Source organism: Entelurus aequoreus, linkage group LG12, assembly GCF_033978785.1.
Source record: "Entelurus aequoreus isolate RoL-2023_Sb linkage group LG12, RoL_Eaeq_v1.1, whole genome shotgun sequence".
Classification (NCBI taxonomy): Eukaryota; Metazoa; Chordata; class Actinopteri; order Syngnathiformes; family Syngnathidae; genus Entelurus; species Entelurus aequoreus.
Genome location: NC_084742.1, coordinates 11,807,704 through 11,827,703, shown reverse-complemented (window position 1 = coordinate 11,827,703; position 20,000 = coordinate 11,807,704). Strand labels below are relative to the sequence as shown.

The window sequence follows — 20,000 nt, the reverse complement described above, 5'->3', positions numbered from 1 at the left end:
GAACACCGGAACTGGACAGTGATTTTGGCTTGTGTGTGTCTTGTTTGCTCCGGAGTAACATGTGGTCTGTCTGCACGGCCAACTTAATTCAACCTGCACTTCTGATAATGGGTAAATAAATTTGTTGTACTAAACAACTTTTGTTGCCTGTTTAAGCTTCGGACAATCCACTACACTGCTTCACACAGAACTACACACAGATTTTATTACATGCACACACATCGGGATACGCACGCACAAATTGTGTTACACAAAGATTGTGTTACACACACACACATCTGGATACGCGCACACATCTTAGGTGACAGAAGTGTCACAAAAGTCAGGTGTAAATAGACAGCCTATCGAAGGTTATTGCTTCCCACAATTCTGATTACATTTTTGCACACACACAGATCCAAATAGAGACAGACAGATTTTTTTTTTTTACCCACAGACAAATCATAATACAGACACACAAATTAAAACACACACACATCTGATTACACACACCGATTCAGATACAGACACACAAATTAATACATAGACATGTGAATTGGATTACTCACGCACAAATTGAGAAATGCCATCCATCCATCCATTTTTCTACCGCTTGTCCCTTTTGGGGTGCTGCAGCCTTCCGGCTGGGATAGGCTGGACGAGTCGCCACCTCATCGCAGGGCCAACACAGATAGACAGACAACAGTCACACTCACATTCACACACTATGGCCAATTTAGTGTTGCCAATCAACCTATCCCCAGGTGCATGCCTTTGGAGGTGGGAGGAAGCCGGAGTACCCGGAGGGAACCCACGCAGTCACGGAGAGAACATCAGACCAACGAAATTATTCACATTCACATAAACGCACTCGCACGATCGTTCAGTCGGCCATTTAGCCTACATGCACTCACCCTCGTCACTGAGAACAAAACGACCGAATGCAGACGACGCAACCCCAAAGCTCAAGACTATCAACCCTGGTCATCGAAAAAGGAAAACCCCGGCACACAGAACAGAAACGCGGCTCCACAAACAGGCCCTGAAAGGCTGCAGCGCGCATGAGTACAAAGACAGTGCTGTACGGAGGCTATTACGGTAAGTCGTGTTACAGGCACGGTCTAATGTTAGCTTTGTGAATGAACACAAGCGCCTATGTTAATATTTCATCTTTCAGACGTGTGAATGCATTAGCACAGGGGTCACCAACGCGGTGCCCGCGGGCACCAGGTAGCCCGTAAGGACCAGATGAGTCGCCCGCTGGCCTGTTCTAAAAATAGCTCAAATAGCAGCACTTACCAGTGAGCTGCCTCTATTTTTTTTTAATTTAATTTATTTACCAGCAAGCTGGTCTCGCTTTGCTCAACATTTTTAATTCTAAGAGAGACAAAACTAAAATAGAATTTGAAAATCCAAGAAAATATTTAAAGACTTGGTCTTCACTTGTTTAAATAAATTCATATTTTTTTTTACTTTGCTTCTTATAACTTTCAGAAAGACAATTTTAGAGAAAAAATACAACCTTAAAAATGATTTTAGGATTTTTAAACACATATACCTTTTTACCTTTTAAATTCCTTCCTCTTCTTTCCTGACAATTTAAATCAAGTATTTATTTTTTTTATTGTAAAGAATAATAAATAAATTTTAATTTAATTCTTCATTTTAGCTTCTGTTTTTTCGACGAAGAATATTTGTGAATTATTTCTGCAAACTTATTATGATTAAAATTCAAAAAAAATATTCTGGCAAATCTAGAAAATCTGTAGAATCAAATTTAAATCTTATTTCAAAGTCTTTTGAATTTCTTTTAAAATTTTTGTTCTGGAAAATCTAGAAGAAATAATGATTAGTCTTTGTTAGAAATATAGCTTGGTCCAATTTGTTATGTATTCTAACAAAGTGTAGATTGGATTTTAACCTATTTAAAACATGTCATCAAAATTCAAAAATTAATCTTAATCAGGAAAAATTACTAATGATGTTCCATAAATTATTTTTTTAATTTTTTCAAAAAGATTCGAATTAGCTAGTTTTACTCTTCTTTTTTTCGGTTGAATTTTGAATTTTAAAGAGTCGAAATTGAAGATAAACTATGTTTCAAAATTTAATTGTCATTTTTTTCGTGTTTTCTCCTCTTTTAAACCGTTCAATTAAGTGTAAATATCATTAATTATTAATAATAACATAGAGTTAAAGGTAAATTGAGCAAATTGGCTATTTCTGGCAATTTATTTAAGTGTGTATCAAACTGGTAGCCCTTCGCATTAATCACTACCCAAGAAGTAGCTCTTGCTTTCAAAAAGGTTGGTGACCCCTGCATTAGCAAATAACTTTGCTACAATAGTACGTCCAAAAATTGTATTATTATTATTGTTATCACATATTAACAATCTAAGCCAACCGCTGGATTTTACAATGTTTATTTTTTTTTCTTCCTTGCTAAATGACAAAAACATTCAATATTTTATTAATGTAATGTTATTATCATTGTTATTATTTTAGATGGATAGATAGTACTTTATTGAATCCTTCAGGAGAGTTCCCTCAGGAAAATAAAAATTACTATTAATATATTATTGTTCATCATTTTTAATGTTGAGATTATTATTATTATTAAGATAATATTGTATATATTGTAATAGTGTTGTAGGGAAAATGAATGTGTAAATCTACAAAATTTTATTTTATGTACATGTATTATAATATTTATTCATATGTTTTGAAATAATATTATTATCACCAATAGGCAATGAATCTGGTAGCATTTAAGTAGTGTGGCATGTCTTGCTTTTGATGGCCACAAAGGTTATTAGTGATGTCAGTGACAGCAGAGGGCCCTCATGATCCATCCTAATCATCATCATTAGCCTTCCATGGGGCTATTGAGAAAATGTTCCCTTTTATTTTGGCCCCAAACAAAAGGCTGATTGCCTCTGCAATTACCAGTCACCACGCAGGTAGTGTGCGTCTTTGTTGCCGTTGTTCGATGCCCCATTGATCCAATGCTCTTCTTCTCTTGTTTAGACCGCAACGTGTGACGTATGCGCTCCCTCTGACCTCCGTGTAAAGATGCCTTTTTCTTTGCCTTGGCGTCATATTGAATGAATAACGTTGTCTTTCAGAGGAGCAATTTAATCTTTGTCGTTGGTTTAGCAGCATTGTGAGCTTTAACGTGAAGATATTTGTTGTTATGTTTGTTTGTTTAGCAGCAGAGTTACCTTCGACGTAACGATGCAGTTGTTAAGTTTGTCGTTAGTTTAGGAGTAGCGTTATCTTCGACGTGAAGATAGAGTCTTTATCTTTGTCGTTAGTTGAGGAGTGCCATTATTTTCGACCTAAAGATATAGTTATCTTTGTCACTAGCTTAGGAGTAGCGTTATCTTTGACTTAAAGACGTTGTTATAATTGTCGTTAATTTAGCAACAGCGTTATCATCGACGTAAAGATGTAGCTGTTAAGTTTGTCGTTAGTTTAGGAGTAGCGTTATCTTCGACGTGAAGATAGAGTTGTTATCTTTGTCGTTAGTTGAGGAGTACCATTATTTTCGACCTAAAGATATAGTTATCTTTGTCACTAGCTTAGGAGTAGCGTTATCTTCGACTTGAAGACGTTGTTATAATTGTCGTTAATTTAGCAACAGCGTTAGCATCGACGTAAAGATGTAGCTGTTAAGTTTGTAGTTAGTTTAGGAATAGCGTTATCTTCGACGTGAAGATAGAGTTGTTATCGTTGTCGTTAGCTGAGGAGTACCATTATTTTTTACCTAAGATATAGTTATCTTTGTCACTAGTTTAGGAGTAGTGTTATCTTCGACTTAAAGACGTTGTTATAATTGTCGTTAATTTAGCAACAGTGTTAGCATCGACGTAAAGATGTAGCTGTTAAGTTTGTAATTAGTTTAGGAGTAGCGTTCTCTTCGACGTGAAGATAGAGTTGTTATCTTTGTCGTTAGTTGAGGAGTACCATTATTTTCGACCTAAAGATATAGTTATCTTTGTCACTAGCTTAGGAGTAGCGTTATCTTTGACTTAAAGACGTTGTTATAATTGTCGTAAATTTAGCAACAGCGTTATCATCGACGTAAAGATGTAGCTGTTAAGTTTGTCGTTAGTTTAGGAGTAGCGTTATCTTCGACGTGAAGATAGAGTTGTTATCTTTGTCGTTAGTTGAGGAGTACCATTGTTTTCGACCTAAAGATATAGTTATCTTTGTCACTAGCTTAGGAGTAGCGTTATCTTCGACTTGAAGACGTTGTTATAATTGTCGTTAATTTAGCAACAGCGTTAGCATCGACGTAAAGATGTAGCTGTTAAGTTTGTAGTTAGTTTAGGAGTAGCGTTATCTTCGACGTGAAGATAGAGTTGTTATCTTTGTCGTTAGTTGAGGAGTACCATTATTTTCGACCTAAAGATATATTTATCTTTGTCACTAGCTTAGGAGTAGCGTTATCTTCGACTTAAAGACGTTGTTATAATTGTCCTTAATTTAGCAACAGCGTTAGCATCGACGTAAAGATGTAGCTGTTAAGTTTGTAGTTAGTTTAGGAGTAGCGTTATCTTCGACGTGAAGATAGAGTTGTTATCGTTGTCGTTAGCTGAGGAGTACCATTATTTTTTACCTAAGATATAGTTATCTTTGTCACTAGTTTAGGAGTAGCGTTATCTTCGACTTAAAGACGTTGTTATACTTGTCGTTAGTTTAGCAACAGTGTTAGCATCGACGTAAAGATGTAGCTGTTAAGTTTGTAGTTAGTTTAGGAGTAGCGTTCTCTTCGACGTGAAGATAGAGTTGTTATCTTTGCCGTTAGTTGAGGAGTACCATTATTTTTGACCTAAAGATATAATGATCTTTGTCACTAGTTTAGGAGAAGCGTTATCTTCGACTTAAAGACGTTGTTATACTTGTCGTTAGATTAGCAACAGCGTTAGCATCGACGTAAAGATGTAGTTGTTAAGTTTGTCGTTAGTTTAGGAGTAGCGTTATCTTCGACGTGAAGATAGAGTTATCGTTGTCGTTAGTTGAGGAGTACCATTATTTTTTACCTAAAGATATAGTTATCTTTGTCACTAGTTTAGGAGTAGCATTATCTTCGACTTAAAAACGTTGTTATACTTGTCGTTAGTTTAGCAACAGCGTTAGCATTGACATAACGATGTCTTTGTTTACCAGTAACGCTAGCTTCCAGATATTTGTTATGTTTGTCGTTTGTTTAACAGCAGCATTAGCTTCGATGTAAAGGTATAATTGTTATCTTTGTCTATGGTTTAACAGTAGCGTTAGCTTAAACGTAACAATGTTATTTGTTATCTTTGCCACTTTTTTGGCAGAAGCAGCGTTAGTTTCAACATAAAGATGTAGTTGTTATTGTTGTCATTTGTTTAGCAGCAGTGTGAGTTTAAATATGAAGATGTTAGTTGTTATCTTTTTTGTATGTATAGCAGGGGCGTCAGCTTCAACGTGACAACGTTAGTTACCTTTGTCGTTTGTTGAACAGTAGCGTTAGCGTCAACGTAAATATGTATCGTTACTTTTGTCTTTGTTTAGCAGCAGCGTTAGCTTTGACTTAAATTTGTAGTTGTTATCTTTGTCATTTGTTTAGTAGCAGCATTAGCTTCAACGTCAAAATGTTGGCGTTTCTTTAGCAGCAGCGTTATCTTTGACGTAAAGATACAGTTATCTTTGTGGTAATTTAGCAGTAACATTAGCTTCAACGTGAAGATGTTAGTTGTTTTGTTTGTTGTTTGGTTAGCAGTGGCGTTAGACTTAGACTTAGACAAACTTTATTGATCTACAAGGGAAATTGTTCCACACAGTAGCTCGGTTACAAAGAATGGAAAGGGTAAGGATGGAAAGGATAATGCAGGTATAAAGTAGACTACAAGTTGAAAAACTTATTCGGATGTTACCATTTAGTGGTCAATTGTGCGGAATATGTACTGAACTGTGCAATCTACTAATAAAAGTTTCAATCAATCAATCAAAACTAAAAATTTACCATAGTAGCAATACAAAATATAACATATGTAATATTTACATATTATTAATACAGTATATAAGATATACATTATATTATTATCCATCCATTTTCTACCGCTTGGCCCATTTGGGGTCGCGGGGGGTGCTGGAGCCTATCTCAGCTGCATTCGGGCGGAAGGCGGTGTACACCCTGGACAAGTCGCCACATATTATATTATATTTTTATATAATATATACAATATATAACAAATCCCAATTACCATGTACAATATGACAGCTTCAACGTTACGATGTTAGATGTTATATTTGTCGTTTATTTAGCAGTAGCATTAGCTTCAACGTAACAATGTTAGTTGTTTTATTCATGTTAATTGTGAAGATCTTAGTTTTTTCATTTGTCCTTTGTTTAGCAGCAGGGTTAGCTTCAACGTAAAGATGTGGTTGTTGTCTTTGTTGTTTGTTTAGCAGTAGCCTTAGCTTCAACCTAAAGATGTATTTGTCATCTTTAGTTTGTTTATCTGCAGCGTTAGCGTCGACGTAAAGATGTAGTTTTTATCTTTGCAGTTACCGTATTTCCTTGAATAGCCGCAGGGGCGCTAATTAATTTAAAACCTCCTGTCACTCCGGCGCTTACCAGAAGCCTGCGGGATGGCCAAGCATGCGCTAATTATTTTAAAACCTCTTCTCACTCCAGCGCTTACCTTATCATGAAAAGCACATTTAATAAAAAAAAAAAGGTTATTATTATCTTACCTTTAGGTATAAATGAGTCCATGCCAGCTCCTTTTGAAGAAAAGCATCGATATAGAAGTCTTCCTTATCTTTCTTCAGTTTTAAAAGTCTCTCTGTCTCGATGGAGATCTTCCTTTTAAGTATTACCTCCTGCTTCCATTGAAAGTCCAGTTTAGAAAACTGTTTTATTTTAGATATGTAATCCTCCATGGTAAAAGTCCAAGCAAACAATGGCTGCGCACTCTTGCTGTCGGTTGTCTTCTTCTGCTGCACGGGTCTTCTGCAGTACCAGCAGTCGCAAGAACGATTACTAGCGGCCTCTACCACCAGGAGGCGGGAGTCATTTAATGACTCATATTTGACCCGGCAGAAGTGCCAAGCATGCGCTAATTATTTTGCGAAACGAGTTTGACCCGGCTGTAATTCGAGGCATGCGAATACCATATTCCCGGCGCCAATTCAAGGAAATACGGTAGTTTAGCAACAGTGTTAGCGTTGATGTAAAGCTGTAGTTATCTTTGACATAAACATGTGTTTTTTATCTTTGTCATTTGTTTAGCAGCAGCCAATGTGGTTGTAACCTAAATTTCTTGTTGAGCAGCAGTTCTAGGGTCCATGCAGAAATGTCCATGCTAGTTTTTAGAGCGTGCCGCAGCCCATCAATACGAGCGCCTCGCTGTGAACCTTCTCTCTCTTGGACAGGCTTTGAATAGCAGCGTTTAAGTTTTTCAAATAGATCAAACGAGCTTTTCGGGGCCGTGCTCAAGCCGCACTCCTTCCTCCTTTGCCGCCTGCGGCAGCGGTTGATCATACATGAAAACGCGAGCGAGAACAAAGGCTCGCCTCGGACGCTGGAGGATGCCCGTCAGGATGGATGGAGGAGAGGCGGCCATGAAATATCCAGCAAGGTGTTGGAGTTGTGCTCCAAAAATCTTTTACTCGGCTTTACTCATAAGGAATCAATACGAAATAATAAAAAAACATTGTCTGTGCTGCAAGAAATTCACCTGTTGCTCTTAAACCATTTTTGGAACTAAACTTTTTGGCCGCCTTTACTGCAGTAGGCTAACAAATAAAACCTTATGTCCGTCTGTCACATGTTTAACCCTCAAAGGCTGCCGTACTAGAGAGTAGCCAAGTACGCGAGCAACACTAGCTAGCCAACCATTGAGAGAACCAAGAACATAGTTATAAGTGTGTGTTTAACATAGTGCTGAATCCTAATTACAGTATGTATTCAAATTAGCTACATGGGTGCTAACGAGTGTATTAGTAGTAGTATTAGTAGTAGTAGTAGCAGCTAATCGGAAAGGGGACGATTCTAATTAGATTGACAAACATCCAAATATCAATTATTTAAGTATACCGAATACAAAATTCAGACTGTTCTAAATTGCGGAACTTGCGCGGACACTCGTGGAGCCAAACAAAGGCAGGAGGAGACACCCGAAAAGCCATGCTACCCGCTAAGCTAGCTTGAATGTGAAGTCGTCTTTATGCTCTTTACTGTACAACTACATTTCATTTCCACCACAAACTCGTTCAAGATTAGACAAACATTGTACAAGGTAATAGAACAGGAACGGTGATGGGTCGCCACTTACGGCGTCCCATAAAAGACGGGGGGAAAAGATGGACGCTGGGGAAGGATGAGTAAAAAAAAAAAAAAGTCGATCTCAGACTGGGCCGCTGTGGGGCGAGAGGGCACAGACTGGGGCCGAGAATAGAAACTTGATAGCCGATAAGCACATATACACATGTTGACACAGAAACCACAAGACTTGCAACAGGAGGGGAGGGGGCAGGCATTTGACCCGAAGCTGCCAGCCACTAGGGGTGCTGCTCCGTTTCCTGTCATGCCACGTGGGGTGAAACAGTGGCAAAGGCGTGGGGTGGGGGTGGGGGTGGAAGTAAGTCTGTAGGCATGGAGTCGCTCTGCAAGCAGTGGCAAAGGAACGGAGTTTATCTTTCCAGGTGTTGTTGACAGGGAAAAAGTTTGTCTCGTCTCCGCTGCGCTGTCCTCGAGGGGAATCCGGAAGCAACAACATTGCAACGTCGCAGCCAGGGAAAACAATCAATATGTTCGAGGGAGCGAAAACAAATTTAAACTTTTAGCTCTAATCGTCTAGTTCTGGTCTTTAAATTCCTCCCGCGGGGCAGACGGCGTCCGATGTTATCCAATTTGAGCGTCCGGAGTTCTGCTCGCATCCTCCAATCATTTGAGGCAGCTTAGAGGTACTTTGAATGGCTGCCAGGCATCTTCCAATTTGTCGATACATCAGGACAACGCTTACTCCAATTAGCAGATCTCCTGTTATCATAATTCCGAATAGGTAGATATCGTCAACGTCCAAGACTGAAGGGCTCGAAAGGCACGTGGCACCCCTCCTCTCCCAAGGGTCCGACACGTGTTCAGCAACAACCATTCCGACAGGACTGACAGGTTACCCTGACCCCGAGATCGTGTCAATTTTGTTGAGAGGGCACTTGATCAATTCCTTTGTTTAGATTTTGGGGAGCAGTGCAATAAAAAGAGGCCAAAAAAAAAAACGTTAAACAAGACAGGACGAGACAAAGAGGCAAGTAGGGAGTGCGACCTTATTTGCCTAAAACCAAGAGAGAAAAAGTGGCCAAACAAGAAATGAATAAGTACTACTTAATAAATGACTACTACCCAATGTTCCCTCTAATTTTTCATGTGTGTGAGCAAACGCACAAACTCCCTGAGCATTCAGTGGAGCACATGTGAGCAACATCAGACGTGCCCACTGTGGCCACACCAGCGTCACACCTGTCCCAAACCTGACTAAATAACAATTTAAATGTTTTATTAAAATAATTTTATGATATAAGTGATGTTGCCCTCTTACAATGACAATAACAAAAAAACATGTTTTTCATGACCTATGTGCTAGTATTGTATGTCCTGCCTTTAAAATAAATGTTACCCCTTTCAGAGATTACATTTAGTTCCTGTAACTTTCTGTCTGTAAAATACATCTTTTTATTAGCATTTATGAAATCTAGTGACAACATTTCATGAATAATATCCTCAGATTAACATTCTTAATAAATGGCAGTAAAATAAGCGCACATCTGATTGTGGAGTCAGAGTGTTACAACCTGGCATTTACACAATGTGTGGCGTTGGGGTTGTCTGACTTTTTTTGTGGCAATTGTTGCGTTTGACCAGATGTTCCTCCAAGTGGGATGTAAAACGCTGGTCAGTCCCAAGTTCCTTAATGACATATCAACTGAACTCAAAAGGTACCACCAAGCATAGAATAGGTATTTTGTAATTTATTGTCAAATATTTGAGAATAGAGACCAGCCTCGAACAACACATCCAAATGCGTAGCCCAAGTTGATCTGGCCTTCCAAAGGCAAAAAGCAACTCTTTTCACACAAAGAAAGCCCCCCCCCCCCCCTCCTCTCAACACTGATAAGAAGAGAGACTTGGGGGTTGTGTTCACATTCCTGATGGTTTACGACCCTGTCTAACCAGGCAATCTGAAGACAAAGAGAAACTAGTATACAGAGTAAAATTAAGGAAAAAAATATGAGCAGATTCAAACATGATTATGAATAAAGAAATAGCTCTTAAACATATGCATTATCCACACCATAAACGCAGCACTGGCTATGTGCCATGAGAGCGTGTGTTGGTGCAGGTGAGACAGAGCGAGCGGCTTCTGTTGATATGACGGATGACAAAGTTGGTTTAAGCCTGGTTTGTATGGCAGAAAATTACCAGTTTTTATAGATACAAGTTTTTTTTAATCATATTTTTGGTGTGGTTACAAACAGTTTTGCTCAATAAAGTGATTGATGGAATTCCTGTCCGTAAAGTGTCTCGACAGACGATAATTGAACTGTGTTGACAAAGATTGTTTTATTCATGGGGGCCACTCTTGTAGTCACCTGTCACTCACAGAGTTGCATTGCAAAATCATACAGAATAAATTGTAATGTGTTTTATTTTGTTTAAAGTTCAGATGGGATTTTTGATTTCCTGCGCGGCATTAATTTGCTGTGCGCAGAGGACGCGTGAGCGGTGCGCAATTGCGCAGGCGCGCACCTTAGAGGGAACGTTGCTACTACCGTATTTTTCGGACTATAAGTCTCAGTTTTTTTCATAGTTTGGCCGGGGGTGCGACTTATACTCAGGAGCGACTTATGTGTGAAATTATTAACACATTACCGTAAAATATCAAATATTATTTAGCTCATTCACATAAGAGACTAGACGCATAAGATTTCATGGGATTTAGCGATTAGGAGTGACAGATTGTTTAGTAAACGTATAGCATGTTCTATATGTTATAGTTATTTGAATGACTCTTACCATAATATGTTACGTTAACATACCAGGCACGTTCTCAGTTGGTTATTTATGCGTCATATAACGTACACTTATTCAGCCTGTTGTTCACTATTCTTTATTTATTTTAAAGTGCCTTTCAAATGTCTATTCTTGGTGTTGGGTTTTATCAAATTAATTTCCTAAAAAAATGCGACTTATATATATGTTTTTTTCCTTCTTTATTATGCATTTTCGGCCGGTGAGACTTATACTCCAGAGCGACTTATACTCCGAAAAATACGGTACTACTTTTATAACACTGTTTTTGTATCTTATTTGTTTGTTTTTTATAGTGTTACTATTCGGCTAGCTCGGGGGTCAGCAACCCGCGGCTATCGAGCTGCATGCTGCTCTTCAGCGCCGCCCTAGTGGCTCCCTGGGTGTGTCCTCAGCATGACGTTAAAGTGCATCCGGCAGTGGAGGCTCCTCTATGGGGTCTTGGGGCACTAGCAGGTTAACCCCTTTACTACTGTTACCCCAGGTAGCCCTTGGCAAAGACCTAGTACCTAGCCAGGGATACGGTGAAGACCTCAACGGCGGAGCAGGCGGAAGACGGTAGATGTATGAACCACCCCATCCATGTGGGCCCAGTTATGGGGAAATAACAACCCAAGACCTCAACGGTGGAACAGGCGGAGGATGACTGCTAACCCTATGGAGCGTCACAACGGCTGGGATGGCGGATGAAGGCCGCAGCAGAAAAGGGTCCCCAGTCGTCTTGGACTCCATGCCACTGGACCCTGACCCGGATCTGTCAAGGATCGTGTGGTGACTGTCTGTGCACCAGTCTCCCCACGTTAAACAAAGGAGCAGTTTTAAAAAAAGGATTGAAAATGAAAAAGGTGAGGGAAAAATATTTTTTTTCTTTTAGTATGTTTTTTGTTTGAGGACAAATATGACACAAACCTTCCCAATTGTTTAGAAAGCCCACTGTCTAATATGTTTGTGTGTATGCTTCACTGATGAGAGTATTTGGTGAACATCGTTTTGTCCTACTAATTTTGGCGGTTCTTGAACTCACCATAGTGTGGACTGTGACGCAACAGTTTGTTTTAGATGTAAAATCTTCCACTCCTTCTTTGTCTCATTTTGTCCACCAAACGTTTTATACTGTGCGTGAATGCACAGAGGTGCGCTTCATTGGAGTGCTAATCAGGCATATTTGGTCAGTGCATGCCTGCAAGCTAATCAATGCTAACATGCTATTTAGGCTAGCTGTATGTTGCATCATTATGCCTCATCTGTAGGTATATTTGAGCTCATTTAATATATTTTACTTTTATCCTCTTTGTATATAATTTAGTTTGCATGTCTCATGACACATTTTTTGTATGTTATATTGGCTGCATTTCAGATAGTTGTTTGTGTGCCATGTTGATCCTGTCGACAAAAGTACTCACTTTTGCTTTTGGAAAATTGAGTGGGTTAGCAACTCTAGATAAACATGGCTACCCCCATTTACGGTGGCCTTTATGGGTCAAAAATCATATGACCAGCAAGAAGTCTCATTCGTCGCGGTTTACCTGACACATGAAACTTGACAAATTGGGGGGGTTGCACTATCCACTTTAGCCGCCAGATGGCAGTGGAGTTTTGAATATCTTAACCTTGTGCAACGTTCATATTGTTGTTACTCAGCCAGTGTTTGTGGGTCTGATGAACTCGTTGCATTTTGTGGCTTTTAATGCCTCACAATCAAACACTTTTATGTTAAAATACTGAACAGATGTTTACCTTATCCCTATAAACATCCGTTCAGTATTTTAACATAAAAGTGTTTGATTAAAAGCCACAAAATGCAACGGGTCCATCACTGCCTGCTCTCATTTTCTCGCACATTTGACCCTCTGATGTTCTGTGTACCTACACTCTGTCCTCCTCCTGTCTAGGCCTGCTGTGTGTGTGTGTGTGTGTGTGTGTGTGTGTGTGTGTGTGTGTGTGTGTGTGTGTGTGTGTGTGTGTGTGTGTGTGTGTGTGTGTGTGTGTGTGTGTGTGTGTGTGTGTGTGTGTGTGTGTGTGTGTGTGTGTGTGTGTGTGTGTGTGTGTGGTACAGAGAATAATAATAATAATAATAATACCTGGGATTTATATAGCGCTTTTCTAAGTACCCAAAGTCGCTTTACATGTAGAACCCATCATTCATTCACACCTGGTGGTGGTAAGCTACTTTCATAGCCACAGCTGCCCTGGGGTAGACTGACGGAAGCGTGGCTGCAATTTGCGCCAACGGCCCCTCCGACCACCACCTATCATTCATCATTCAATTCACCGGTGTGAGTGGCACCGGGGGCAAGGGTGAAATGTCCCGCCCAAGGACACAACGGCAGCGATTTTTGGATGGTAAGAGGCGGGGAGCGAACCTGCAACCCTCAGGTTTCTGGCACGGTTGCTCTACCCACTACGCCATGCCGCCCCATAAAGAAAAGAGAACATCAATTTCCACACTTTTATTAGCCCCGGGTCCAGTGGACCCGGACATCTTATATGTAATAGAAATGTGTAGGGGGGGTGTATGCTGTGTGGTCATTAAATATGTATTCTGATATATGTTCTCCACAGAAAATGAGCCAAAGTCAGTGAGTCTCAGTTTGAAAAATTAATTAATTGTATCATTTTTCCTTTAATAAAAAAGGAAAACGGGTCCCACAGACCCGAACACCACACGAGGGTTCAAATGTGTTTAGTGGCAATTCCAACTTCGACCACAGCGCTAGTTGCTATTTACTGTACGGTGGCACTTTCCGTCATTTTTAGCAGACTGCATTGCAAAATGTTTAACCCGGCCTCTTCCTCTCACGGGAGATCCACACAAAATTGGGCCATGTGAATCCCCTCCCATCTAATTAGTATTGTCAGATTAATCAGAATGAATTTCGTTGTCCTAAAAATCTGGAAAAGTAAGATGGAAAGGTCACACGTCTGCTTTGATTTCCCTGAAAAATAGGAAGAAAAACAACAATTCCTCCCAGACGGACATTTTTTCTGTTTGTTTGTTTGTTTACCCGCTGAGCCTGCGACGATAGTGTCAGCGCCGCGACCTTCCATGTATCACCGCCAGCTCGCCGCGGACTCAATCCGCGACCCGGTGACAGTCCTATTTGCAAGCGCCGGCGGCGGCGGTTTATTTAGCAGAAATAGAGACAAGGATTGAACATGTCGGATGTGTCAAGGATGCAACAGCACATCCTTCACTGATGCTGTCATGAAAGCAGGAGATAGAAAACTCAGTCTGTTCCATGATGAACGCCTTTGACTCCCTTCTTACGAGCACGGAAACAACACCGTGTTGACAAGAAAGAGTTAGAGGAGGAAAGGCGAGCAGCACCGCAGGCACCTGACACCCGAGGTTTTTTGACATCTGAGGGGAATTCAATAGCAGCGCATCGGTCCACACCGGCTATTATATTTTCGCCATAAAAATTGTTCTCGCTGTCGATAGATGGACGTCGATGCAGGTGTCATGGTCCTACTCCTTACTACAAATCAACAAATCCTTTTTTTTTCACCCTGCACAATCCTACAGGGAGGATTGATTTTAACACTTATTTTAATGTATGTAATGTCAATTTCAAAAAAAATATAACATTATAAAATTATTTGAAAAACATAAAAATGCTGAAATAACCTAAAATAATAGTCTATACCAGGGGTCACCAACGCGGTGCCCGCGGGCACCAGGTAGCCCGTAAGGACCAGATGAGTAGCCCGCTGGCCTGTTCTAAAAATAGCTCAAATAGCAGCACTTACCAGTGAGCTGCCTCTATTTTTAAAAATTGTTTTATTTACTATGCAAGCTGGTCTCGCTTTTCCGACATTTTCAATTCTGAGAGAGACAAAACTCAAATAGAATTTGAAAATCCAAGAAAATATTTTAAAGACTTGGTCTTCTTTTGTTTAAATAAATTCATTAATTTTTTTACTTTGCTTCTTATAACTTTAAGAAAGACAATTTTAGAGAAAAAATACAACCTTAAAAATGATTTTAGGATTTTTAAACACATATACCTTTTTACCTTTTAAATTCCTTCCTCTTCTTTCCTGACAATTTAAATCAATGTTCAAGTAAATTTATTTTTTTTATTGTAAAGAATAATAAATACATTTTAATTTAATTCTTCATTTTAGCTTCTGTTTTTTCGACGAAGAATATTTGTGAAATATTTCTTCAAACTTATAATGATTAAAAAATTTTTTAAAAAGTATTCTGGCAAATCTAGAAAATCTGTAGAATCAAATTTAAATCTTATTTCAAAGTCTTTTGAATTTCTTTTAAAATTTTTGTTCTGGAAAATCTAGAAGAAATAATGATTTGTCTTTGCTAGAAATATAGCTTGGTCCAATTTGTTATATATTCTAACAAAGTGTAGATTGGATTTTAACCTTGTTAAAACATGTCATCAAAATTCTAAAATTAATCTTAATCAGGAAAAATTACTAATGATGTTCCATAAATTATTTTTAAATTTTTTTCAAAAAGATTCGAATTAGCTAGTTTTTCTCTTCTTTTTCTCGGTTGAATTTTGAATTTTAAAGAGTCGAAATTGAAGATAAACTATGTTTCAAAATGTAATTGTCATTTTTTTCGTGTTTTCTCCTCTTTTAAGCCGTTCAATTAAGTGTAAATATCATTCATTATTAATAATAACAGAGTTAAAAGTAAATTGAGCAAATTGGCTATTTCAGGCAATTTATTGAAGTGTATATCAAACTGGTAGCCCTTCGCATTAATCACTACCCAAGAAGTAGCTCTTGCTTTCAAAAAGGTTGGTGACCCCTGGTCTATACGCTGATTAGTTTAATGTAGTTCTATACGGGGATTAAAAATCACAGTTGTACTATGTCTGCTGTTGTTGTTGTTGAATATATTGATGGTAAATTTAAAAATATATATATAAATAGTACTATAAATCTATACAAAAACCATATTGAATTAATTTGAAAAACAAAAAAATGCTGCAATTTAAAGAAACAAAAGTCAATATGATTATTATAGTATTGCATTTCTATAGAGCTTAAAGGAGTACTGCTTCTAGTATACTTTGAAAAAGGCATCAAAAAATATTTTAAAAAATTCATAAGAATAATGTAAATAATTTATACATTAAGTCAAAAACATTAAATGCTGCAATAAACTAAAATAATAGTTTGTATGGTATATATAAATATGGGGGTTGAAAGAAAACTAGTCCGATAGTATTTAAAATATATATATATATTAGAAATGTATAGCAATATCATACATTTAAAAAACTGAATGCATAGGCTTAATAACGTACAAGTACTACAGATATTATATTTAAAAAAAATACAGAAAATATATTATATATCTTTCTATATGTATAAATAGTAAAAAAAAATCATAAAAATAATATTACAAATACATTTAAAAACTCGTAAAAATGCTGCTGTAGCTAGTATATTTTTTTTAATTAATAAAAAAATATAAAAAAATCATAGTGTTTTTGAATGAAAGAAATAGCTGTCCTAAATGTGTCCACTAGATGTCACAATAGCAATTCTTTGTATCTTTGTAGAAGATGCTACATACAGTATGTACAAAATAAACCACACGTTAGTACATCAGTCGAGGAAAATGATCAAACTACATGAATAAGATCCTGTAATTTGATTTTGATAACTTTTTTGGTAACACTTTAGTAGGGGTGGTATAGCTTGGTTGGTAGAGTGGCTATTAAAGAACCATATGGATAAACTGATGTTGTTGTGCTGGGACTCTCCATCTGTGAGCGTACCCCGGTTATGGAATAAGGACAACGTTTTATGTTTCAACTTCTTCTTTATATGTAACTTTTTTAGCAGCAGCAGCTAAGTACACTCTCACATACACACAGTTCAACACACTGACTCAAGGACCCCGGGAAGTAAACATAGCTGCCCGGTAAACTGCCTGACTCAAACAGACTCAACTTAAAAGGTGCATGACTACATTAATAGCTTGTTTACATCGACAATAATATAGTCAATTATATTCAACAATTAACATATTAAATAGGGAACTTTATCTTCTATCTTAATCACTGACAAAGGGAATTTATAACAGTGGCCGTGCCAGCAACTTGAGGGTTCCAGGTCCTTGGGCAAGACACTTTACCCACCTGCTCCCAGTGCCACCCACACTGGTTTAAATGTAACTTAGATATTGGGTTTCACTATGTAAAAGCGCTTTGAGTCACTAGAGAAAAGTGCTATATAAATATAATTCACAACATATAACATGTTCTAAGTAACAAAGACTTAATTTAGAGTTATTTGGTTAGGGCTAGGGTTAGAGGGTTAAGGTTGGGGTTAGGGTTATACTGGTTGTATAATAAGACCATGCAGAATAAAGTATTAATAAGTACTTAATAATAACTAATTAAGACCCAATATGTTACTAATTTGCATGTTAACAAGCAACTAATTAATGGTGAATATGTTCCCCATACTAAAGTGTTACCAATTTTTTTTATCTAGATAGATTGTAAATTAATCGCAATGAGTTGACTGATGAACATTCTCACGTAATTTATTCAGAAAATACAAATATAGACAAATAAAGTCTATATTAGTATATAGAGGTATATATGTATATAGCTCCAGACTGGAGAAAGTGATCAGGCGGGCCGGTTCTACGATCGGAATAAAACTGGACTCACGGGTGACGGTGGCAGAGAAGAGGACTGTGGAAAAACTAGTAGGCATCCTGGATGATGCCAGTCACCCTCTGCATACCGTTATCAGTAGCCAGAGGAGCCTGTTCAGTGCTAGACTGCTTCATCCCAAGTGCAGGACTAATAGACTAAAAAAAACTCCTTTGTCCCACACGCCATTAGACTGTATAACTCCTCTCTAGGGTGGAGGGGGGATACTAGGATGACAGGGGATGCAAAACAATAACAGTGCAATCATTTTTCATAACATGGTCACTACTGCCTACTGCCTAGTTTCTCTTGTTATATTCTTATTTTACTGTTATATTTTTTATTCTCATTGTTGCTTTTTATTTTTATTCTATTGTAATATTTTTCTATTTTGTTTCCATTTATACCCCCATTATTTACTTTTTACTTTTTAAATTTGATGTCAATTCTGTACACTGCTGCAGGAATTTTAATTTTCCTGAGGGAACTCTCCTGAAGGAATCAATAAAGTACTATCTATCTATCTATATACTATTAACCGCAACACGTAATTGTAAAAAAATAGTTTCTCTTGTTATATTCTTATTTTACTGTTATATTTTTATTCTCATTGTTGCTTTTTATTTTTATTCTATTGTAATATTTTTGTATTTTGTTTCCATTTATACCCCCATTATTTACTTTTTACTTTTTAAATTTGATGTCAATTCTGTACACTGCTGCAGGAATTTTAATTTTCCTGAGGGAACTCTCCTGAAGGAATTAATAAAGTACTATCTATCTATCTATCTATCTATCTATATACTATTAACCGCAACACGTAATTGTAAAAAAATAGTTTCTCTTGTTATATTCTTATTTTACTGTTATATTTTTATTCTCATTGTTGCTTTTTATTTTTATTCTATTGTAATATTTTTCTATTTTGTTTCCATCTATACCCCCATTATTTACTTTTTACTTTTTAAATTTGATGTCAATTCTGTACACTGCTGCAGGAATTTTAATTTTCCTGAGGGAACTCTCCTGAAGGAATCAATAAAGTACTATCTATCTATCTATATACTATTAACCACAACACATAATTGTAAAAAAAAAAACCAACAACAACATCATGATTTGTACAATTTCAAAATGTGCTTGTTATATTTTTTAAACAAAGATAACAATCTGAAGTTGTCTTTATTTTTAAGTTAACGTGCCGTGATTTTACCAGTGTCGGGAGTAGATTTTTTCTCAATGTGGCCCCCGATCTAAAATGAGTTTGACACCCCTGGTCTAACTTGTCTGTTACCTACTGTGCAAGAACTCCATTATAGACTTTCAACAACATACACAAAATGTCAGACGGGGTCAAAGATCAAACCACTTTCATCTGCAGCAGCTTTAAGATAAAACGTATTTCATGATAATAACACACAGTTTGTTTTTTTGTGGTCAAATTCCAAGTATTGACCACCTGGAAGTTGCGGAACGAGGGCGCGAGGTCGAGGCGTCGGGTCGAACATGAACTTGGGAAAGACGGGTGGAAATTATAACGAGGGGGGACGGGGGGTGGGGGGCTCTGCTGGTTGTTTGTTTGCACAGAGCGTCTGTCTCACAGCACCGTCTGTGGCAGGAATACTGATGCTGTTCACCCATTGGCTCCTTCCAAACTTTCAGTCCGTGGGGAACAGTCGGGAAGTATCGCACACATGCAACGGAATCTAACGAGTATCGGCGCCCGCCGTTAGTCGTTCGATTAGCGGCGGCGTTGGGAAAGTGCCATGACCCAATCAATGGAACTTTCCATCGGGGGGGGGGCGACATTGTTTACGTCCCTCTGCGGGAATGATTACAATGTGGCTAATAACGGGTCGAAATCCACTTTCCGACACAAAGGCTCGGAATAAAATGAGATCGTATTGATTGTGCGTTTGGATTACAACATTTGCTGTACGCGCAGATCCGCAGCATAATGGTCGGCACTTTTACCCGGCAGACTCTCAGCTAGGCCTTGCACGGAGAGACGGAAAGTTCTAGAAGTTGTATGTATCCTCTGCAGAAGTCGTGGAGCAGCGCATACATTATAGAAAACCAAGCACTTTAGAGGCAAGACAGAAGCAAGGATAAACAACCTGGAATCCAAACTGAGGTGTAGAACTTTGTTTACCTACACGTTTTACTACTTTAGTCACCATGGTGTCGACCACAGACCAGGAAGTAGACTGATAACTAACAAACGTCGCACAGTGTTTTTCCCTACACTGCAAAAAGTCAGTGTTCAAAAACAAGAAAAAAAATACAAAAATTAGGGGTATTTTATT

At 38.0% G+C, this 20,000-nt stretch overlaps 1 protein-coding gene across 1 annotated transcript in view; it reads right to left on the bottom strand.

Annotated features, from left to right (window-relative positions):
• The window catches only part of ptn (pleiotrophin), a 78,837-nt gene that overhangs the window by 48,822 nt on the left and 10,015 nt on the right, over positions 1-20,000 (bottom strand). The gene's annotated exons all lie outside the window — the stretch shown is intronic.